This window comes from Echinops telfairi, unplaced genomic scaffold (assembly GCF_000313985.2).
Source record: "Echinops telfairi isolate 266 unplaced genomic scaffold, ASM31398v2 ScPeMD7_3;HRSCAF=10, whole genome shotgun sequence".
In the NCBI taxonomy this organism is placed as follows: domain Eukaryota; kingdom Metazoa; phylum Chordata; class Mammalia; order Afrosoricida; family Tenrecidae; genus Echinops; species Echinops telfairi.
Window position 1 is genome coordinate 10,360,015 of NW_022103899.1, and position 25,327 is coordinate 10,385,341.

The 25,327-nt window shown below is 39.5% G+C and overlaps 1 long non-coding RNA gene across 1 annotated transcript in view; it reads left to right on the forward strand.

Moving 5' to 3' along the window:
• The first annotated feature begins 1,653 nt into the window (after positions 1-1,653).
• LOC123522486 overlaps positions 1,654-25,327 on the forward strand; it is a 95,414-nt gene continuing 71,740 nt past the window's right edge. The window contains exon 1 of the long non-coding RNA XR_006680747.1: positions 1,654-1,968. This is a non-coding gene — a long non-coding RNA (uncharacterized LOC123522486). The remainder of the gene's footprint in view (positions 1,969-25,327) is intronic.

Below are 25,327 nucleotides of genomic sequence, written 5' to 3' on the forward strand. Positions count from 1 at the left end.
TTTTTAATTTTCAAAAATTTTAGAACAGTGAACTCCAGAGCTTTTTGTTGAGCACAAATACTACTTTATAAAGTAGCTGAAATACATAAAATCTTGTGTTAACAATATGAAAGCCAAACCACTTTGCTTTGCAGCTTATGAAGCTTGTGTGTGTGTGTGTGTTTACATAAGCGTGAATTATACCTCCTCACGTAAACGTAAAGTGCAGCATTTAAACTCAAACTCACAGCCATCAAGTTCATCCCTGTTCATAGCAACCCTCTACAGGCTTTCCGTAAATCAATTGGAAGCAGGTAGCCTCATCTTTCTCCCATGGTGTGACTACTGAATTTGAACTTCTGACCTGGTGGTTAGCAGACTAATGTATCCAACAGTGCTATCAAGAAGCAAAAGGCCAACCTTTTCTCCCTTGTAACCAATGGATGGGTTCAAACCACTAACCGTTTTTTATGAGCGGCTGCCACTCAATAGCACACATCACCAGGGCTCCTTTTTAGGTCAAAATGCATGTTCCTTAACAATGTAGGCAACTAGAGCAAAGGGGAGCAGAACAGATATAGTCTGCACAGGTAAGGAAATTTAAGAAGTAGTCATCGTAGCAGTCATTTGAGCAGTTATTTATTCTGCTCTTATTTTGTATTGCTAATGAATAGGCAAAGGGCTACATTTATAATGATTGAACTTATACAAACATAAAAAGTGTCTAAAGATTAATGTTGACTTTGAGGTAGTACAAATAGGCTATACTTTACAAATTGAAGCTTGTCTATTAAGTATTTTCAATTAATTTTCATACAAACCTGGAATCTTATTGTATCAATTATTATCCAAACACATGTAATTAAGAACTTTCTGATATTTATTTGTTCAATATTACTTTAACATAGAATAAGGACATTGATAAACGTAGTCAAACTCTAAAATATTTTTTACAGAATTTAATTTAGAAAAAAAAATCAGTTTCAGGAAATATATAACAGTATATTAAGAATTATGCTAAAAAACTCAAATTTCTTAATTTCTTTAATAGCATTGATTATATAACTATACTTCTCCTAGAAAATAACCCGCCATGATATGTACTTTATATATTCCTCTTTTTGTTTTTTCTGAAGTAAAACAGTTTATTGGAAATCTCTTTGCATACATTTTAAATGGGAGCTCAGTATTTCCAAACAGGGTGGGCTGGGGAAGGAGTGCTACCACCTGGGACAGGTGTCTGGCCCAGCTGCTGCAGGAGCTGGTCTGTGCCCGTTCCAGACTCAGCTGGGGTCAGGACGCTGCTTCCCTGGGCTCCTGTCAGAGGGCTGTTGCCTGCACAGGCCTTTCCATGCAAGAGCTCTGAGAGCGGGGGCCATCAGTAACTTGTCGGGTGAATGTGGGCTGGTCTAGCAGGAAGCCCTGGCCCTAGGACAGTCGGACAGCGTAGCTGGGGTGTTTCTTTGCGGCAGCAGAGCGCCTGTGCTGGGCCTGGCTCCGCCCTACTGACCTGGAGGTCAGCCCCACAGGTGGGAGCAGCATCACATGTCACGTGCAGGTTCCTAACAAGCAGTTGAGAGAGAGCCACCTGTGCCATGGAAGGGCAGTTGCTGCCCAAGAACAGGGGCAGGCCGGAGGGAGGAGACAGGCCCAGGGCTCCAGTTAGGCTGTGAGGGGGACAGATGGCAGGTGGCCAAGGCTAGGCCCTTGTTGACATTATCAAGTAACAACAGCTGAAGTATTCCTCAGGGGCCCAGCTTTGGTTTCTCAACAGGAACCAATCCAACCAATGGGCCCAGGGCAGTGTGAGGAGCCTGGGGCTAGAGGGCGGCCGGCCAGGCCCTGCAGGACAGGAAGGTCCACAGCGGAGGCCCCGGGCTCGGCTAGCGCCCCAAGCAGCAGAGCCATCTCCACACGGAGTCCCTGAGACGACGGAGCTGCCAGAAGCGGTGAAGAAGAGAGGCGCCACAGGAAAACGAGGCGTCCAAGGTACAGCTGGCTCACTGTCAGTTCAGGTGCAGCGGCCCCTGGAGCTGCTCTCCCCTGGGGGCAGCGAGAGGAAGTCCAGCTCCAGGGAGAGACCCTCTGCCTTCCCCAAGGGACAACTGCTAACCTCAAACAGGTTTCTCTAGAAAAAGAGCTGACTTCTTGAAAAGTAACAAATATTTAGTTTCTACAACCAAAGAGCAGCAAGGGGGAGGGGGAGGGGGTAAAGGGCCTCTGTGGTGGCCCACAGGGTCAGCATTCTAGGGCAGTGGGCTTTCACTGTGGGGGTCGGGAGCTGGGCCCAGGCAGGCGCCAGGACGACGAGGAGGCTGGGCGGCATTCCCTGCGACAGGGGCGGGCTGGCTGAGCATGCCGGGGTGGGCGGGCAGGCCTGGGGGTGGAGAGGACTGGAAGAGGGGTCAATGCCCAGGGACTACAAGGCCCCTCCCTCCTTCCCCTTCGCTATCTCCTTCCTCCTTCTGCCTCCTCGCCAGGCTCTGGGTCACCCGCAGGAAAGTCCAGTGGTTGGTGCTCTCGGCAGGGGAGAGACAGGAGGCTGGCTGCTGGTGCCCTTTGCTACAGGGTTTTTTCCACCTTAAGGCCAGCGGGGGTGATGACTGGCCTTGGCTGCTGCCAGGGAGTCTCTCTAGGACTGGCAGGAGCAGGACTCTGTCCCTATGCACCAGCTGGGAGCGGCAGCAGCTGAAGAGGCAGCCACTCTGTTCCCTGGGGCCACAAAACGGGGGATGCTGAGGGTGTTCAGGGCACCAACGCTAACTGCAGGGTTTCTAAGAAGGCATCAAACTGTCTCGGACGCTCCTCTCATGCACTGCCAGCTTCTCTGGTGTCGAGTCCAAATCCTCAGCCATGGACTGAGCCCCAGTGTCTATGGAAAGGCTGCTCAGCTGAGGGGGGTTCTGAAATTCACCATAGAAGGTCCCCAGGTCCGTAGGGAGAATGTCGTCTTTTGAAAAAGCGGGTTTGAAGTCGATCATCACGAAGTCGTCTGGGTGTTAGCGCTGCTGCTGGAACCCTCGGAGTGCAGGCTGCCTTGGAGAGGAGACCCCTTCTCGGGGATATATTCCTCTTATGTAGCTACAATTTCCTATATTTCTTACTGAAACCTTTATTGTTCAACTAAATTATAGTTCTCAAAGTCCATGATGTGAATAAATGTATAAGCTTATTCAACATAAAATTTATTACGGTATACACATATTATATGTAAATGAGTTAATGTACTTGGTAACCTGGACCCTCAGTGTCCCTGGGGCAGCAGTTTACCTCCATGTAATGCAGAGGCTTGGCTCACACTCATCCTGGTTCTGATGTAAATTGTGTGGGAAAATATATGATTTTCTTAAAATTTCAAGTTGATCCAAATGTCCTTTACTAGAGACTGATAAGAATTAATAGGCCTTGGAAAAATGGAAGAGGAAAAAGTACACTAAGTATTAACAGAAACTTAATTTTATAAGCCTTAAAGGGCAAAATGAATAACAGAGTTACAGATGACTAGAGTTATAGATTCTCTCAGCAGCAAGAAAATGTCTCTTCCATTGAGTAGAGAGGGGATTGCTCCTAATAGAAAAAATGTTTGCCATATTATTTCTGGTTTGTTTTTTTTTTAGAAAGTGAGTTAATAATGCCTTCGTATATGGGAAGACAACTGTCTAAAACACATATGAACACAAATCTTTAGAGGGTTGAAGCATGTGTCTTCAAATAATTTTATATAAATCTCCTAATGACAAGAACAAGATTTATGGACTCATGATACAAGGAAATGTTCAGTTAATTGTGAAATGGAAATTGAATTATGGTCAGTGAATATGACCCTTATGGCCATGGTTCTTTATACAATAGATTATAGTTCTGGGCTCTTTATACCTGTGGCCAAGGTCCCATTTTTGAGGCCGTTCTCTCCTATGCTGATGGACGGACAGGAGTGGAGTGGTGTACACTGGTACAGATAGGAACTGAAAATACAGGGAATCCAGGGCGGATGAGCCCTGCAGGACCAGTGGTGTGAGTGGTGAAACAGGGAGGGTAAAGGGAGAGTGGGTAGGAAAGAGGGAACCGATTACAAGGAACTATATGTGACCTCCTCCCTGGGGGACAGACAACCAAAAAGTGGGTGAAGGGAGCCGTCGGATAGGGCAAGATATGACAAAATACCAATTTATAAGCTATCAAGGGCTCATGAGGGAAGGGGGAGCGGGGAGGGAGGGGAAAAATGAGGACCTAATGTCGGGGGTTTAAGTGGAGAGAAAATGTTTTGAGAATGATGTACAAATGCGCTTTACACAGTTGATGTGTGTATGGATTGCGATAACCAGTTGTATGAGCCCCTAATAAAAGGTTTAAAAAAACAAAACAAAAACCTGACATTGGTGGCGGGTGTGGGCTGAGTCACATCTTTTGTTCCCTGGGAGCATCTTTAAGATCCTTCTTTAGTGCAGGGTGTGAACCAAGCAATACCTTCTCTTTCTTTGGGGCATCTCTGATTTTACCTTAGTGGAGGGTGTGTGACTTAAGACACCTTCTTTTGGGGTCTATAAATGCTCGTTCATGTACACATTGCCTTGCCTGGAAAGCTAAATCTGTATGCTTTGACTGAGCTTTGGTAGAAGCAAGAAGACCTGCTGTGGTTTTTGGACAATTTTGTTTTCTGTCTCTGGACTTTGCTTTTGGCTTGCCTCTTCATGACCTTTGGATTTTGGACTGAATGGCTATTTATCAGCATGTGTTTCGTGAGTCTCTGGAGGACACTGCAGAGAGTTGTAGAGCCCAGGGGTATGAGGGAATAAATGCAAGGGAAACGTGAGGGGGAAATGGAGCAGGGTAACTAACATCTCAGAAGAACTGTGCGTGGGAACATCTTCAATCTCCAACCTTTAAGACTTGTCTGGTATTAATTCTTACAAAAGAAATATTTACAACATAAACAATTAACAAAATATAGTATTTGTAATATTAAAATGATAACCAGTAAGATAAGATAGAGGAACAAATTCAAATTGCCTTTTTCTTAAGACTGTGTTAGTGAAAATTCATTTAATAAAATGTAAAGTCTATGTATTTGTTTAGAAAATTAAAATAAAGAAGACTATATAGTCAATGACAAATTCTGAATCTACAGTACAAATTGATTTTCACTTCCAAAGGTGGTTTTATCATGTTGAAGCAAATTACTCTAATCAAGAGAAAATTAAGTTGAAAAGCAGCTGTAATATAATATAAAGACCATTTTTTGCAAACCATTAGACTTTAGAATAAAACGTCATTTGTTGCTTGATTTCTCATTTGTCATACATCCTTTGAAAGAAGCAAAATTATTATTTCAGTGGATGAGATAAGTAATTCCAAATTCAAAATCAAAGAATTCCAAATCCAAAGTCAAACATTTATAAATAGTTTTGTGCCGTGTCTTCATTTTGATTTAATTACTTTGAAAATACTAATTAAAAATATTTCAAAATACTTTTATTTGCAATATGCTATAAAGTCTGAAAATGATGTTAGGAGGAAAAGGCAACTCAGCAGCAAATCTGAATCTTGAGAGAATCCAGCATTTTTAAGACTACTAAGTAGTTTTATCATTTAATATTTCTACAGAATGCAGCACACAAGCAAGGCAACAATTGGAGATAAATGACTTTCAATGATAAGATAACTGGTATGCTTTTTCAAGTATGATTTCCTAAAAGTGGTAAAGATATATACATAAGTAATGTCTACTAGACCACTGTGGGGGAAAAATAATTTGTCTACCTTAAAAAGACTTATAGGGTCGCTTTGACAATAATCTACTCAATGACAGGGGGGCTTGGGTATTTTATCTCAACATAAACCAAACTTCTCACAACTAGACCAGTAAACAACATAAGGATAAACAGAGAAGATTGAAATTGTCAATGATTTCAGTTTACTTGAATCAATGCCCATAGAAGCAGCTGCTGGAAAATTCAAACAACATGTTGCATTGGGCAGATTTTCTGTGAAAGATCTATTTATATCACTTTGATGATTTACATGTTCCTGGCCCAAATGATGGTATTTTCAAATGCCTCTTACGTATGTGAAAACCGGACAATTAATAAGGAAGACTGATGAAGAATTGGTGCATTTGAATTATCATACTGATCAAGAATGTTGAATATATTTTGAACTTCCAAAAGAATGAACCAATCTCTGTTGGCAGGACTACAACCCCAAAATGCTCCTTAGAAATAAGGTTGACAATTTTGACTCAAACATTTTGAACATGTGTTCAGCAGGACATAACACTTGCTAAAGTAGTGAGTCAGTGTAGAAGAGGATACTATCAACCGGATGGGGTGATCCAGTAGCTGCAGCAGTGGGTTCAAATACAGCAACGATTGTGAGGATTGCTTAGGTCTGAATGGAGTTTCATGTGTCATACAGAGGACAGCTATGAGTTGGAACCAACTCAAGAGTACAAAGCAACAACACGATGTGCAAATTAGATATACTGATTAAAGTAAAATAAAATGCCTTACCTGTTCTTCTGCTAAGGACACACAGCTGTAAACATATCATCCCCAAGTTTTGTAAGGCAATTTTAATTTTTCTCAGTTTAAATATAAAAAGAACTGAAGTGATCTGCCGAAGCTTACACCCCAGGGAGATGGATGGACCTAAGTCTGACTTCTTTTTTAGTAACCAGAAAGTCGTTTTCCCCTTATTCCCTTGCAGCAGGTTCTTGACAAAAACAAAGAAATAAGCAAATAGCTCTCCAATGACGGAGCATTATCTGCAGATTGTGATTGCCTTGAAACTGGTACTTATTGAATTGCTTTATTAGTTTACTGTTGCTGCTTGAAAATTACCAAAAAAAATAAAAAAGAGAGAGAGAGCGAGAGAGATAAAAGCCTACCAAATTATTCCCTTCCCTTTCAGGAGGGCAACAATATTAATTGAACTCTCTGGAATCCAGGTGCCATTAGGACTTCTTCCTTCTGGAGGCTGGGAGAAGTAATTTCTTTTCTTCCCTTTTTCAGCTTCTAGAAGCCTGTGGGAACTCTGGTGGCCGGCTGGTTACTCGCTGGCCTGCTAACCATAAGGTCAGCAATTTGAAACCACCAGCCACTACACAGGAGAAAGACAGGGCTCTCCACTCTGGTAAAGAGTTGCCGTTTCAGAAATGCACAGGAGCAGTCTTACCTTGTTTTATAGGGTCATGCTAGGTTGGCATAGACTAGGTTGGCATAGACTTGATGGCAGTGAGCTTGGTTGGGCTTCTGAGAGGACACCTGTCTTTGTTGGTTCTTGGTCTATTCTTCCCATTACTCCAACTGTTTGCCTCTATCACCATATCTCTTACGACTAACTCTGTTCACTTTACTACTTCTTTAATGACACGTGATTACTGTAGACCCACCAGAAATGCCATGGTAATATCATCTCGATAATGTCATCATCATAACTTGAAAAATTGCTGTTGGCATTTAAAGGTGACATTCATAAGTTCAAGGGAGTAGGATGTGATCATCTTTGGGGAGCTATCATTAAATACATTTATTAATGACAAATAATAAAATTGTCCCTCAATAAATTAGGGGGGTAGAGATTTAAAAATATAAGAAAATAATCATACAGGCATAAAAGAATATAGCTGTAAGCTAATGAAAATGCAGGAATCATAGTTTAACTTCAAGATAATGGAAATGGAACTTCTTTTGGAATTTAACAATTTCTGAAGATATCAATACCCAGAGTTTGTGGATCTTCGCTTTAGAGTTCTGTATCACTGACACTTTCAGTCAATATGGCTTCTGCTCATAGCTATAACCTTTCACCCTGCCTAGAAACTTTTTCACACAAATCTGTTTCCATGGCTTATTTACCTTTTTTTTTTCTTTTTTCATTTTAGCCAGTGCCTAATGATGGATTCTCTGCCCCAAAGACCTTTCCTTCTCCTTGACTCTTGACTTTGGCTCACATTGCCAGATTCATGTTTATCCGGGGCATTGTTGCCGAGGTCTGGTTCTTGTGAATTGTATATTATAATCACTAAAAATGAATAATAAAGATGCATGTTCCTAGATCCACCCACTTAGAAGATTAGGGGTTGAGCTTAGCCTCTCCTTTTCTTTCTTTCTTTTTAAAAAAAATCATTTTATTGGGGCTCATACAATTCATCACAATACATACATCAATTGTGTAACGCACACTTATACATTTGTTGCCCTCATCATTCTCAAAATTCACTTTCCTCTTGGGTTCCTGGAATTAGCTCATTTTCTTTTTTTCCCATCTCCCTCCCTCCCCACTCCCTACTCCCTCATGAACCCTTAATAATTTATAAATTATTATTATATCTTATCTTACACTGCCCGGCGTCTCCCTTCACACACCCTTCTGTTGTCCAGCCTCCAGAGAGGAGGTTATAGGTAGATCCTTGTGATAGATTCCTTCTTTCTACCCCCCCTTTCCTCCCAGTATCGCCACTGTCACCACTGGTCCTGAGAGGTTCATCTGTCCTAGATTCCCCGTGTTTCCAGTTCCCATCTGTACTGCTGTACATCCTCTGGTCTAACCAGGTTTGCAAGGTAGAATTGGGATCATGATAGTTGGGGGGAGGAAGTTTTAAGAACTGGAGGAAGGTTGTGGGTTTCACAAGCTCCCCAGGAGAGAGGATATAAACCTATGCTTAGGACATATTTTGTTTCCTTCGGCTATGTCAGTATCCTTATTTATACAGAATTTGTTTTTTAACAATTGGTCAAAAATTGTGTATCAGCCTAACTTCTGAATGGACAGACCTCAGATCATTTCGCTGGTTCAAAGGAGCACAGCTCCTAGGGAAAACAGTGCTTTCATGCTCTTACCTGAGACACACTACAAAGAGTTTGAAATGGTCTCTTAGAATAAATAGTAGATAAATGTGTGGTTTTTTCCCTTTGTCTCCCCAGAACATTATATCTGTATAATTTTGTTAAATATACCTTGATTTCTCTCTGCTAAATTATTCATTCTTTTCCCAAGTACTTGGGGGTAGAGTTGACTTCCTATTCCAATTGCACAGGCAAATGGTAAAATCATGGCTTGTTAGAGCAGTACATTTTCTTATCTACAGTAAGTGGTTCAGAAATGATTCTGGATTTCATTTTGAAGAGACCAATGTGCTGAAATCATTAAGGTTTAGGAAAGATAAAAGTGTTTTCCCTCACATAGCAAGTTCTCTCTACATAGGCAGGTCAAGCAGGATATGTAGAAAGATATGCCCTTCACAAGATCATCGAAAGTCCTAGGTTTTGTCCTTATTACTATGAGATGAGCTGGAATGACAAGTGATTTCTATTTATAGGGTCTGACCTGGATCTCAAATATAATACCTTTGTCTAAATCCTGTTGGTATAAATTTAGTTGCATGGATAGATTTGGCTATTGCAGAGATTGGAAAAATATAATTGCTAACTAAAATAAAGTGTCAAAAGGAGGGGGAGCATCTATCACTAAAGTAAATATAGGAGAACAGAAAACTGGGTAAAATGAACATTATCTATCATAGTCATATTCTCTAGTCATTCACTTCTTCATGTTCACAATTAGAACTGAATTACTATTTCATTGCAGAAATGAAATCAAAGTAAAATCCAGATATAGTGAATTAGAAAGGAAAGTGCATTGATTCTTGTTCCTTCATTCTCGCTTAAAGCAATAGTTCAATGCAAAACTTTCACAGTCAAGTTGTGCCCTGTTCAACAATCACATTCTCCTAGTAGATGTCAGATGTATTTTATTTCAGTTGGCTTTCATGTAATCATAGGTATCATATCATTGTAATCATCTGGTCATAATTCTTGAGGCCAAAGTGGCTCCGGATTCAGACTATGCCTTTTGCTACCATCCAATAGCAGCTCTCTTGAGAGTATAAAGGAGTGCCCCACTAATGCTTGGATTGCTGTTAGGAGCCATAAAGTCTGCTTTAACCCACAGTGACCCCATTACAGCAGAACAAAACATTATCCAGTCCCGAGCCCTCATCACAATTGTTCTACTTATGTCTCTTGTTGTAGCCACTGGGTCAGTCTATTGGTTGAGGCTCTTCCTGTTTTTCAGGGACCCTCCACTTTAGCAAGACTGCTCTGGATTGATAGCATGTCCAAAGTATGTGAGACAAAGTCTGGCCATCTTTCCTTCTAAGGAATATTATAGCTATACTTTCTCCTAAACGTTTGTTTAGTCTTCTGTTAGTCCACAGTACTTTTGATACTCTTCCCAACACCATAATTCAAATGCATCAATTCTACTTACTATTGTCCAACTTTTGCATGTACATGAGTGGATTGAATATACCCTGGCTTTGGCCAAATCTACCTTAGTTCTCAGTATTCAGTCTTAATTTTTTTTAAATCAATTTATTTGGGCTCATACAATTCATCACAATACATAGATCAATTGTGTAAAGCACATCTATACATTTGTTGCCCTCATCATTCCCAAAATTCGCTTGCCTCTTGGGTTCCCGGAATCTGCTCATTTTCCTTCCCCCCCCCCTCCCCTTCCCTTTCTCCTCCCCTTTCCCCCATGCACCCTTAATAATTTATAAATTATTATTGTATCCTATATTACACTGTCCAGCATCTCCCTTCACCCACCCCGCTGCTGCCCGTCCCCCAGAGATGAGGCCATACGTGGCTCCCTGTGATCCATCCCCCCTTACTACATCCCCCTTCCCTCCTGGTACTGCCACTGTCACCCCTGGTCCTGAGAGGTTCTTCTGTCCTAGATTCCCTGCGTTTCCAATTCCCATCTGTACCGCTGTGCATCATCTGGTCTAACCAGGTCTGCAAGGCAAAATTGGGGTCCTGGTAGTTGGGGGGAGGAAGCGTTTAAGAACTAGAGGAAGGTTGTGGGTTTCATTATTGCTATACTTCTACCCTAAGTGACTCATCTCCCCACTACCCCTCTGCAAGGTATATCCGGTTGTCTAGAGATGGGCATTGGGTCTCCATCACGCGCCACCCTCATTGACAAGGATATGACTTTTCTCCCCGCCTTTGGTGTTTGAAGCCTGGTCCCTTTTTTAACACCTTAAAGAGGTCTTTTGAAGCAGGTTTTCTCAATGTAATATGTCATTGGATTTCTTGACTGCTGCCTCCATCCCTCCCTAAGCCTTGGTTGTAGATCCAAGTAAAATGAAATCTTGGACAAATCCGTCTTTTCGCCATCTATCATAATGCTTTCTGTTGGTTCAGTTGTGAAGGTTTTTGTTTTCTTAACATTGAGTTGTAATAGATACTGAAAACTGTAATATTTCATCTTCATCCATCCTCTGCAATTTAAACAAGCGAGGATGAGTCATCTAGATATCACAGGTTAATGAGCATTCCTTCAATCCTGATGCCTATTTTTTCTTTACACTGTGATCCTTCTCACGTTTATTCAACATGCAGATTGAATAAACATGCTAAAAGATATAATGCTGATGCACACCTTTCTTGATATTAAATTATACATCCTCCCTTGTTCTGTTAGCCACTTGAGGAACCAGCAGTGAGGTTACATTTGACCTCCCTGCTTCAGGAGGGAGAAGAAGGATTCATCTTCGCACCAGTCCAAGGCTGATTTCCAGAAGACGTCGGCCAGACGTCTCCTTCCCACATTCTTCTTTTACCTTTTACCCTTTCCTGACACCCACCACTCTTCTCAGAGCTCTACTTCTCTGGAGGCTCATCCGTTTTGCCTGAAACCAAAAGCCTTTGTTCAGCCAGTATCGACAGCTGCAGTGCGATTTTAAACCTTGAGAAAGTCTGAAGCCATCTTGAGTATTTTACAGCAATTCTTCTGACCATGAATGGCCAGCGCAAAGTTCCATGGAGACAGGGAGGAGGAGGAGCCCTGGTCAGTCTCCCAGATAAATTTGGAAAGGCAGAGAGAGGTAGTTTGCTGACAGAATAGAGAGAGAGGTGGATTGAAGCGGACACAATAAGTATTCGGGAGCTTGGTCCATGAGTATCCTCCTCAGAACTAAGAGAAGCATCATCCTAAATTCCATGCAATTCTGATCCAAATCCCAGTGCATTTTTTTTAAAGAAATGGAAAATTTAATAACCAACTTTATATTGATAGGGAAGAACTCCAGGAAAAGAGAATGCTATTAAAAACTAAAACAAAGTAGGAAGTCTGTTACACCAGTTTTTAAGACTTTTTATATAGCCGTGGGAAACAAAGTAACTTGGTAGTGATGCAGTGATCGACATGAAGACCAATGGATTAGAACTGAGAACCCCAAAATAAGACCAATTACCTACAGACACTGGGTCTCTGATAAAGGACCAGCACCTCTTAAAAGTGGGAGAGAGCCTTTTCAATAAATGCTGCTAGAAGAAGTGCATCTCTACCTGCAAAAGGATGAGCAAGACCCATCTCTCACAATATGCACAAAAATGAAGTCAAGGTGCATTAAAGACCTGAGTACAAACCATAGAATCGGAAAGACCATCAATGAAAAAAGTAGTAGCAAATCTTAAACACGCTAATAGAAAGTATAAATGTGCTACTGAACATAATGAGAAGTACCCAGACTATAGAAGAAAAAGTAGAAGACTGTGACTCTAGAAATAGGACATGTATCCACATCAAATGGTTTCATGAAAAGAGTTAAAAGATAAACCTCAGATTGGGAAAAATATTAAGCAATGGTATGTCAGGTAAAGGGCTAATCTCAAAAGCCTATAGAATACTATAATACTTTAATAAGAAATATATAAATAACTAACTCAAAATATGGACACAAGACATGAGTATTCAGTTTACTAAAAATTACATCCAGGAGGCGAACAAGATGTGAAGGAATGTTCCTGTTCATTAAAATAAGAGAAATACAAATTAAAACAGCAGTAACATACATCACAGAGACACTTTCAGCAAAATTCAAAACAGAAAATATAAATGCTGAAAGAGATATGGAGAGATTGGAAGGTTCATATATTGCTTGTGAGATTGTAGAACTGTACAATCACTATGGAAATGATGGTGCTTCCACAGACAAATGCAAACATAAATACTACCTTATAATCCTTCAATCTCTATTTGGTATGTAAGCTAAAGAAATAAGAAAACAAAACAAATGTACCTTTATGTTTATTGCAGTGATATCTATTATAGCTAAAAGATGGAAACAATAAAAAAACTCTAGCTATAGAGGCATGAAAAAACAAACAGTGGTACATTCATATAATGGAATATTATGCATCCTTAAAAAATAATGATAACTTTGTCAAACACATTAAAACATAGATAAAAATATAGAACATTATGTTTAACAAAGCTAAATGAATCTTGTAATGGTATTTTATGACACCGTTATTATAAAGGAAATTTAAAAAGATGTTTACATTAAAAGATAAGACTTTATAAGCTACAATGAGGCCAGTGTACAGGCAGGATGAGGGCGGGTCTGGGAACCCCTGGACAGAGAAAGACAAAACACTCTGGCAGTAGGGGGATGAGGGAAGAAAGGAAAGAACCACATGGACGGAAGAGTCACTGTTGACTGATTTGATTTGATGAAATGGGCTGTGCAAGTCCATGGAATATGATTTTTTGTGTTATATTCCAGAACCAAAGGGAGATTGATATAAATAAAATCATTAAAACATAATTAAATAAAGTTCAAAGTTCTAAGAGCTAGAGAAGTGCCACAGTCTTAAAAAGCCTCGGGTTGCCTCGCCCATCAGATCTAACCCTTGGTCCGAGCGGCTGTAAAAGAAAGGAAAGGAGAGCCCTCCTGGATTTGGACTCTTTTGTGACATACAGCTTTGTCTCAAGCAAACAAGCAAAACTCTCAAACTATTTTAGAGAATCTAAATTTGTTAAGATTGGATATTGCACTTTAAGATTGGATATTCCCAATGGGTCCAGATACATACACCTTCTAAAAGCATTTTAGCGTATTCTAATACTCAGAGTTGAAAGCCAGTATCAGTGGTTTGTTTAGACTAAAACATATTTAAATTGTTGCAGTATACTTTATTATTAATTCAGAAGATATAGTGAAATTATCCTTTCCAAATAAAACCTTTTTTCTCCCCTGATAGATTATCAATGATACTAACAAAAGGGATTTATTACTCCTCTTTTGTAAATAATTTTGGCCAAGGAAAGATTTGAAGAGTTTCAAGGAAGACTTCCTACCATTTAGCAGATGCTTTTACCACCTATGCAAAATTCCACACTTCAATGTTTAATAATGTTGCTTAAACACATTGATGTCACTGAAAGACAGTCTTAGAGAACAATAGATCTTAAAACAAAAAGCAAAAACTTTTAACAAATACAGTGAACCCTCACCACTTCGCGCTTCAACTTCCGCGGCTTCACTCTATCGCGGTTTTTGCGTAACAGCACCCACTGCCTACACCCGCTCCTTCAGAGGAAGAAGACGGCGACCCACCTGTAGAGTACATCCCTTAGTCATTTCATAGGCTATTGATTACAGTATTTGTAAGAACTATGTATAATAATACTGTATGTGAAATATGTAATACTGTAAACTAGATGCCATAAATAATATAATAAATGATAATTGTAACGTCAAAATGTTTTACTATATTTTCCCTTTTTCGTTTAATAAATTGGGTAATACGAGTGTAATGGTGACTAAAGGGTGTTTTTTCATGTCCTCTATGCTCTAACTACGAAAATATTTGATTTACAAATAAGGAATCCTACTTCGCGGAATTTCATTTATCACGGTAGGGTCTACAACCGATTAACCGCGATAAACGAGGGTTCACTGTATTCTACTTTTTTTGAGTTGCTCAAGGAGTATCATTTTATGGGTGGAAAAAAATGAGTGTGTATGTGTGTGCATGTGCTATTATTGAAAATTAGTTCATTTAAATTTGTTGTAAGAAGAAAATTTTAACTAGAGTTTAAAATACCAGTGAAGGATTGAATCAATATTCATATAAAAATATTTTTTAGAGAGATATTATTGAGAACTTCATTAAATTACATATATGTATATATAATCTATCTAACTATCTAGCTAGCTAGCTATCTATAACATCCAGTTCATATATATCAAGGTCAATTCTAAATACTGAAGTATAATAGTGAATAAAACAATGTTGTGTAGCCCTAACCATGGTTCAAATGCACCTTATCTATAAGCTAAGATAGTTTATCAATATACTGTCTGTCAGTTCCTCATACTGTGGTGGTTTATGTGTTGCTGTGATGTGGAAGTTATGTCACTGGTATTTTAAATACCAACAGAGTCACCCAAACTGAACAGATTTCAGCCGAGTTTCCAGACTAACAATAACAAAGAAGAAGGAATTTGTTGCCCACTTCAGAAGAAGTAGTCATTGTTAACTATATGCATAGCCTTGAAACGTTGTCAGATATTCAAAACCTAATGAATGGAAGCCGAACATTGATGGGGATAGTACCAGAGGCTAGCACTATAAGAAGGCCCTTAAAATATTACTGAGAAAGAGATGCTTTCTTGGAGTTGAATCCACCATGGTGATGTGAGGGGGGTAAAGGCTATGGAAATGGAACTTTCAGAATCTATATTTGCTGATGGTGTACAATGTAAGTTAAAGAGAAACAGCTGTAAAAATTGTTCATGATTGGAACTGGATTATACAAAGTGTGGATCTAGGAAAATTGGAAGTGCTCAACAACGAAATGGAACACGTGAAGATAAATATTTCAATATCTATCTTGTACTTTCAATTACTGTGGTAGAATAATGTCTGTCCACATCCACGGAAACCCAATCAATACAACTACCATTCAAATTTATGCACCAACGAATAAAACTAGTCTTGCAGAAGATAAAGAATTCTACCAACTCCTTCAGTCTTCAATTGAACAAACATTAAATCAAAGTGCATGGATATTTTTGCATGAATCATTAATTGTTAATTACAAGTATATTTTTTCAACAACACAAAAGGTGACTGTATTTGTGGGCTTCTCCAGATGGACTAAAAAAATCAAATTGGCTATATTTGTGAGAAGAAACAAAGGGTAATCTCGATATATGAAGCGAACACGCACCGATGCTGCAGCTGTATATTGACAGAGAGCTGCCAGAATATCAGGCCGGATTTGGAAGAGAACATGCAACAAGAGATATTATTGTTGGCATCAGATGGATCTTGGCTGAAAGTACAGAATACCAGAATTATTTGTACATGTGTTCCATTGACTATCCAATGGTATTTGACTATACATATCATAATAAACTATAGGTAGCCCTGGGGAAAATTGGGAACACTTCATTGTACACAGACAGCACTTGTACATGGATCAAGAGGCAATTATGCTAACAGAACAAGGGAATGTTTCATTGTTTAAAATCAGGAAAGATGTGCATTAGGGTTCAATGCTCTTCTGTATGCTGAGAAATTCATCAGAGGACCTGGATTATGTGAAGAAGAATGTTGTTTTAAGATTGGAGGAAGGCTTATTAATAGCCTACAAGATGGTAAATGGCATAACCTTGCTTGCTGAACGTGAGGAGAATTTGAAACACTTGTTGATGAAGCTCAAGAATTGCAGCCTTCAATATAGATTACAGCTCCACGTAAAGAAGACAAAAATCCTCATAACTGGATCAACGAGTAACACAATGATAAATGCAGAAAAGTCTGAAGTTGTCAAGGATTTTGCCTTGCTTGGATCCACAATCAATGCTCATGGAAGCAAGTGAGATTAAATGACACATTGCATTTGGGTAAATTTGTGGCACAAACCTTTTTAAAGTGTTGAAAATCAAAGAAGTTACTTTGAAGAATACAGCCATAGTATTTTCAATTCCATTTTGTGCGTGTGAAACTTGGACATTGAATAATGAAGATCAGCGAAGAATCAATGTGCTTGATTATGGTGCTGGTAAAGAACCTTGAAAGTACCATGGACTCTCAAAGGAACACATAGCTTTGTCTGGGGAGAAGTACCCTTAAAGGCAGAATACTCCTTAAAGTCAAGGATGGTGACACTTCACAAGGGGAGACAGTGAAAAGAGGAAAACCCTCAACAAGATGGACTGACACAGCGGCTGCAGCAGTGACTCAAGCACAGAACATTGTGACGTGGGCACAGCATCAGGCAGTGTGTTTCATTGTGTTGTTGGACATACGATCCTGTTGGAACTGGCTTGATGGCATCTAACAACAACAAAAGAGAAGGAATATGTTTTACTGATCTTTAAAAAAAGAAAGAAAAAGTTTCGCTAAAAAGTATTTGCTACCACATTCAAACAAAATACATTGCCACTCAGCCTTTTCTGATGCATAGTCATGGCCATTGAGTCAATGTGGACTAAGAGTGACAGGACAGTTCTGCCCCTGTGTGTTTCTGACCCTGTAAATCTTTTTTGAGGCAGAAAGCCCCATGTTTTTCTGGAGACTTCATGGTAGGTTTCAACTACGGCCTTTGAAACTGAAGACCAGTGTTAAAGTGTTAAAAGCACATCTGTCAGTTAGAGAACTAAGGTGCATTTCACCCCAGCCATGGTCATTTCCCTGGCATCATGTGCTTGTGAAAGCTGAACCTTAAATCAGCGCGATCAAAGAAGAATGGAAGCCCTTCAATGGCAATGCTGATGAAGAGGATGGAAAGCACCCCTGACTGCCAAGTGAGTAAGCAAATCTGTCCTGGTCGCAGTACAACCAGAATGCGCCTGAGAGGCCAGATGGTGAGACTTATTTTCACGTATTTGGGGCATGTTGTCAGGAGGGACCAGTCCCCAGAGAAGGACGTCATGCTTGGTAAGGTCGAGGGTCAGTGAAAAAGAAGACTCCCACGGACGGGGATTGACACACTCCTGCAACAATGGGCTCCAACAACAACGGGTATGAGGTGTCTCCGGTCCTGGCAGTGTTTGGTTTTGCTATGCTGAGGGTCACTCTGAGTTAGTTCTGACTCCTTGGCATCTAACAACAGCATTGTTTCTCAAGTGTGTTACTAATGGGATGTTCTTAATTCTCTGTACCTACAAGCCTCAGGCCAGCCATTCTTGTAGATTAGCTGCTGAGCAGCAGGAAACGAATACATGTTCTCGGCTGACACACGCCTTTGTCTCACTTATCAAGGTCTCTCTCTGTTAATGGCAACACCTCGTTTTCCCATGCTGCTGTGCTGCACTCCTTTATTCCCGGCGGATCTGCAAGTTTCTGCTTGCCTGAACACGTGCCAGAAGAGTGTTCTCTTCTTTGCGGATTTTCATGCTCAACTTTCTTTTGAACGTGCCTGCTTTGTGATCTTCTGCTTAACCTGCCCCTTTCCCTTTGAGTACGTTCTTACCAGTTTGCCTGTTCTTTGTCTTTAATCTATTAAACTTTGTGTCTTTTTCTATTCTGGGTGTGCTACTGACCTCTTCCCGCCACTGCCTCAGCTGGCTCCTCAGTCAGCTTAGAAGGCAGGTGCTTTGGCGTGACGTAGTGAAAGATAAAACACACAGATAAACACAAATGCTTTAAAAAGAAAGAATAAACCAGTTTGAACAAGATAAAGAAATAGGAATTTTGCTAGTCTCAATAGATTTCTGTCTATTATGTTGCTTCTTTTGATATTTCGTGTTTTCAGGAGGATTAGGCTTGCTAATGGGATCTGCATATTCTCCCTTTTTGGTAGTTCTGGACTCCCAGAGGGTTCTAGTGTCGCATTTGCCACCTCAGTGGAAAGGCACTAATTAGGTAATTCCCAAGTCACTTTCATTAGAAACTCATCAGTTATTCTGTCTTGGGCTTTCTTGCCTCTGAAGAAATGTCTTCAAGTCCTCCTTTACCATGTGTGCAGTAGCTGATCTCGACATGACTGATTCCAAATGAACGCAGACATTAGGAAAGGAAACAGTATCCGTGCAGTGAGGAGATCGGGCCTTCTCACAGTCAGTAAAGATTCATCTGGGTATTATGCTCTTGCCTTGAATCTATTGCCCTTATTTTAAGGAAAATGTTTTAAATTCCTGTTTAATTTTTACACTTACCTTGATTTTTTTCCTAAAGAGGCTAACACTTTTGTTTTCTCCTTCTCAGCATTAATGGACTTTTGAACTTGGTGTAACAAGACCCTTCTTTGCGCCTTTTTGGCGTAGTAGTCTCTGTAGAGTTGCTCAGCTTATTCATGGCGGTTTACTTTCACTCGGATTTATTGACCTCATTAAGGGGCCTAAATAGATCAGACGCAATCTACAGCTTATAGATTTAACTGAAAAGGTGATTCCATTAGTACCCTCACTTAGTCCATGCTAAGCAACAGCAAATTCCCCTTTGAAACTTTATGAAAGGAATGGGCTGTGATCTCTAGCAGGAAATCTTTGAGACTACTCCTTACTGAATCAGTACCCAGTCCCCTCCCGGTGGAGGAAGATCAGTTTAACCCAGTCTTCTACCACAGCAGAGCACTGGGACTCTAGCCTCAAGCTGTCTTCATAGGAGTCTTGACTCTGTGATGCTGGACAAGTTACACAACTTCTCTTTTCAGATTCCCCTCTTCACAAGGAACTCCTAAGGTCACTGGGTAAAAACGTTATTGGAAGATTTGCTTACAACCGTAATTTTTCAGCGCATGTTAATTAACAGCAAATCTTCTTAAATCTGATCAAGTGATAAATAAAATACAGGCATGTGTGGAAATAGTTCTCTTCATCAAAACAGATTCTCAGTCACTTTTATTATCACAGATAGCTTTTTGCCTTCCTGCTGGTCTTTAACAGTGGTAATCATGGACTACTTTTCCTGGCCTCAACGATTCCCTTAGCACTTACTTTCTAGGCACTGTTCCAGCTGCCTTCTGATAGCAGCTTCCCAGTTGTAAATTTTTATGTTGTCAAGGGAAGAGAGCAAAACCTGGGTCTGAAAAATAGAGAGTTCAGCCAGAAGGGTAGCATGCAATGTCCCCCACATAGCACAAGATGTTATAGAGAGTAGTTGGATCCAGCTTGGGCATAATTGAAGCCTGAGATCATTAATGGTGAAAGTTCACTCTGTGTCACTTTCTTTGTGGCTCTTGATAACACTGCATTTTACATTAATTGAAATGCATGTTTGCCCTAATTTGAAATAACAGCTTAATAAAACAACAAAGTAAAACAAACTCTAGATTACATATTATATGTCCTTTATATATAATTCATTAAAATATGGAAGTCAAAAGAAAAATCAATGCATTTGAATTGGAGTGTTGATGAAAAATATTGAAGGTTCCCTGGACTGTCAACAGAACAAACAGACCTATCTTGAAAGAAGTGCATCCAGTAGCCTCCTTGGAAGCGAGGCTGGTGAGACTGTGTCTCACATCCCTTGGACTTGTCATCAGAAGAGACCAGCCCTTGGGAATGGACATCATTCTTGATAAAGTAGAAAGCCAGAGAGAAAGAGGAAGACCCTAATGAGATGGCCTGACACAGTGGCTCTACGAGGGGCTCAAACATAAAATTGTGAGGATAGCAGATGACCAGGCAGTGTTTTCCTCTGTTAGACATGATTGCTGTGAGTCAAAACTGACATGAAGGCAACAGAAAACAACATTGCATTCTCTTTTCTCTTTCTCATCTTCTTTTTATTTTTTAGAGCACATTCTTCTTAATTATTCTTGTATTTTGCTCAGGTACATCCAAATAATTGTGAGATGGGTTGAAGAAGGAATTCAAAAGGGAATTCATCTCTTAAAATCCATAATGCAGCCACCTTTTTCTAGCTAACAAAGGGGAGCTTTTATGAGAAAAAAAAACCCCACAGTTCTCTCCCCCCTCCCCCTACAATCTTGATCTTAAATGTCAAGTTTATTTTAACCTGACCTCTGGGACATTTTTATTAATGAAATAACTGTATATGCACTGAGGACTGGGACTGTGGCAAGAAGGAAAACTATGTATGTATATGGAAAGAGGGAAAAAGAGATGCCCCCCCCCCCCCTGTGGTACAGAGGTCAAATGTGAACACAAAAGTCAATGCTTCTTGCCCCCAAACAGCTTCATGGGTGAAGATGTGCTAGTCTGTGCCTTAAAGGTTTACAGTATTGAAATCTTCACGGGACCATTGGTGCTGCCCTGCCTTAGAGAGTTGGAATGGGCTTGTCAAAAGTGAGTTTGGCTTTATAAACACACACATGCAAACTTCAAAAAGCTAAAGGGCAATAGGATTAAGAGAACATGGAAATTTTATATAAACTTTTAAAACTCCACTCATGTAAATATGAATCATTTTATCATTTTCCTGGACAGAAGATTTGGAGAATGGGAAGCATAATGAAGTTTCCAGTTTAGAGGAGAGAAAGTCTATAAAAACTAACACTTGGCTGAGAGAGATGAAAGAGATAGGTAATGGCATGAAGGACAGCCTTATTCCACTGTGGATTGAAGTATAGAAATTGTAAGCACAGGTGAACTTTGTATCTTAAAAACATAGTCAGGTTTAGAAAATTTTAACGAACAACATTGGCGGTAAGCTTACTGAAATTACTCTTGATAAGGTGATTGGTTTTTATTTTGCTTTTGTTTTGTTTCTGTGTTTAATGACTTTGATTCTCCCACCAATACACATATGCCCCGTTTTGGATTCTGAAACCATACTAGTTAATTGGGTATATAGGAAAAGATCCATTTTAAACTCACTGGGTCATAAACCACATTTAGTCTTCCAAACTAAGCAGCAACAGTTTAATTGCACTCCAAGGAGACGACTAAATTGCAGGTACATAAAAGCTATACAAATAATTTCAATAAATATTCAGATTTAGTACAGTTGTTAGGAAACAAAGTATTCACTTGCTGCTCTTAAGCGGATCCACCCACTGATGACTGTCAATGAAAGAGCAGAGACAATGAACATTAATAGCTTGATCCTATGGGTCAATTAATGTTAATTAAAATCATTATTTTCCAAACTTGTTTTTATATCAAGGCCTTATTTGGGCAAACAGGTGCTCTTCTTTTCATTTCAACCATATAGTATATAAAGACCCCTGATGGCATATAGAGCTACACATTGCTAGCCATAAATTTGGCAGTTTTAATCCACCAGCTGCTCTGTGGGCGAAAGCTGAGACTGTCTGTTCCTATAATGATTTACAGCCTCAGAAACTCAAAGGGGCAGTTCCATTCTCTTCGGTTGAGATGCTAGGAATCAAAATGAACTCAGTGGTTTTGAGTTTGGTTTGGTATAAAGTATAGATGTTTCAGGATGGAATGGCCCTAGAGTAGACACAGTTATGCAATTTGAGTAATGAGATCATCAGATAAGTTTTATAAATTGTTCTAAACCATTGCTTTGCTCTTAGGGCAAATTAAATCAGAAGTTTTTTGGTTTGTTTGCTTTTAAATCATAATATTTAGGGGCCTCATCTCTACCAATTATAGTAGAATTTTTAGAGGTACAACATCCTTGGGCCAATCAATGTACTTGTCAGATCTATATAGTCTTGTGACTAAAATATGTCCCATAGCCCAGGCACCTAAGTATCACTTAGTAGCTTATTAATAATTATTATTTTAAATACAGAACTTAGGTCACAATATAGTGCCATTAAATTAGAATTTTGTCCTAACAAGAGCAATTTGTATGCTCCTTAAATTTGGAGAGGCACAACATGTAGACTAGAAGACATTTATCGAAGCCTTTAAGGGAGTAATCTGAATGACCTCAAATAGCCACTCACCCAAGGACTTTAAGTTGGTATTACTCATTTCCATAGTCAATTTGCTAACAGTGTGGCTACTTGCAGAAAATGTTTGGATACTATAAAAAAAATCAAACAACCTCTAGTGTGTAATCCAGAGATTCTAAGGGATTTGATCTAAACTGAAACTAGTGTGTAAGGGCACTGACAGAAAGCAGAACTCACCCACACTCATTGGTTTGATTCAGAACACTATGTTCTGTTTCAGACATAAATTTTATTCTTAAAGCCCAAGTCTGACATGCTCTTAATAGTTTACTTACTTACATCAAACATTTCCTCATCAATATATAATAAAATGTCTGAAGGATAAAACCACTTATATGTAAGATGGAGCCAAGGTGTCTGACACATTGATCGGTAACAGTGGCGATGAGAACATATTGATGAGAAAAGGTATGTCTGTATGGTGATCTCCTTCAGTTGCATTTGAAGTGAAATACATACTAAGAACACAACAAGCCTGTAAATAGGGATACGAAGAGCAATAGAGTAAACAAGAGGAACGCATTTTCAGGAAAAAATCAAAGTTGTGTGTAATTACCAAAGTTTCCACAATTGTAAATGAATCCTGCTTTAATAAAATTAGTTTATGTTCAGATAACAGAATATGTTCAGAAAGTTCTGTGCATGTAATTAATAATTTTTAAGAAAGGGGTTAATCTTTTTGAGAGGTAAATAAAATTATAATTAGTTGATTATCTCTTGAGAACATTTAATATTTCTATAATTAAATGGTTATGAAAATTTAAAGCATAAAAATACTCCTGTTGGTAATCAACACATTAACTTCTAATAAAGCAAAATATTAAAAACAGAGCTAAGATTTGTTATTACTGAATTTAAAAAATGTTAGTAATATTTTCTACCCTCAAACCGATCTGAAACAGTTCTCTGTTAACCTTATAAACTTGTACTACCCAAACATTAAGGTCGTCTCGTACATTGAATCTAGTAGGGTCTGAGCATCCCTGAGGGAATCACATTGTCTACCTTTTAGATATTCTTTGAGTTTGGGGAACAAAAAGAAGCATGATTTGGTTTGTAGAGTGGCTGGTGAGATTTTTTAAGGACAGCCCCTGCTTCCCTCAAAGAGCGAACAGAAGGTGAAGTTCACCTTCCTGACTTTAAACCATGGGTATTTACCTGTTCTGTTTGAACAACTGTCCCGTGGTCCATGTAGAGGTTCCATATGAGGACAATGAAGTGTTCTAGAATTCTTATTCTTCTCAATATTATCCATAGAATTTTATAATCTACATAGTCAAATGCCTTTGCATGGTCAATAAATCTTCTGTCATTAGTGTTAAAAATGAAGTTAGGAAGATAAAAATAATAAAAGTAACACCTTTTCTTTAAAAATTCTCTTTACAGCAAATATTTTAATTCTGTTTCTCTATTATAATTATAATACAATCTGCTGTTCAATACATAAAATGATTCACTTGGTTGTTGTTGTTGTTAGGTGCTGTTCAGTCAGGTCCAACTCAAAGCAAAGCTATGCACAACAGAATTAAGCACTGTTAGTTCCCGTGCCATCCTCACAGTCATCCTTGTCTGAGCCTATTTTGCAGCCATCGTGTCAGTCCATCTCGTGGCAGGCCTTCCTCTTTGTTGCTGCGCCTCCATTTTCCCAGCATGGTGTCCTTCTCCAAGGACTGGTCTGTCTTGACAACATGTTCAAAACACGTTAGACAATGTCTAGTCATCCTTAACCTGTAAGGAGCATTCTGGTTGTATTTCTTCTTTTGGCAGTCTATTGTACTTTTGATATTCTTTGCTAACACTATAGTTCAAATGAATCAATTTTCCTTCATTTTCCTTATTTGCTGTCCAACTTTCATATGCATGCGAGGCAACTAAAAATGCCAAGGCTTGGATCCTAGTGGTATAGTGGTTACGAGTTGAGCTGCAGGTTGAAACCACCATCGGCTCTTAAAGGACTGGGCTTTCTATTCAGAAAGAGTTACAGTATCAGCAACGTATGGGAGCAGTCCTCCCTCCCGTGTCGCCTAGGTTCACTAGGAGTCGGCATGGTAGTAGATGATGGTAGTGCACTTAACTTTGGTATTTTGAGGGGGTCAGGTATACCTTGGACCTCAAAGTAGCATCCTTCCTTTTCAACACTTTAAAGAAGTCTTGTGCTGTCGATTTACTGAATGCCATGCATTGCTTGATCTCTTGACTGCTGCTTCCTTCAGCATTTGATTGTGTATCCACACAGGATGAAATCCTTGACAGCATCAACCTTTTCCCGATTATCATGATGCTAGCTATAGATTCAGTTGTGAGTATTTTGGTCTTCGTATACTGAGTTATAAGCCATATGATTGTAATCCCCAATCATCAGCAACAAGTGCTTCAACCCTTCCTCACGTTCAGCAAGCAAGGTTGTGCCATCCTCCAGTCCTGAAGTCACATTCTGCTTCATAGAATCCAGCTTCTCTGATGATTTGCTCAGGATGTGGATTGAATAAATTTGGAGCGAGCATACAAAAGTAGCACAAATTTTTCCTAATCTTAAACCCATTCATTTTTCCCTTGTTCTGTTTGCACAACTGCATTTTGATCCAAGGTCAAATTCTGCATGAGCACAATATGTTCTAGAATCAGAATTCTTGGTGCTCTCCAGTTTGTATTGATTCACACAGTCAAATGCCTTGGCATAGTCAGTGAAACATAAGTGGAC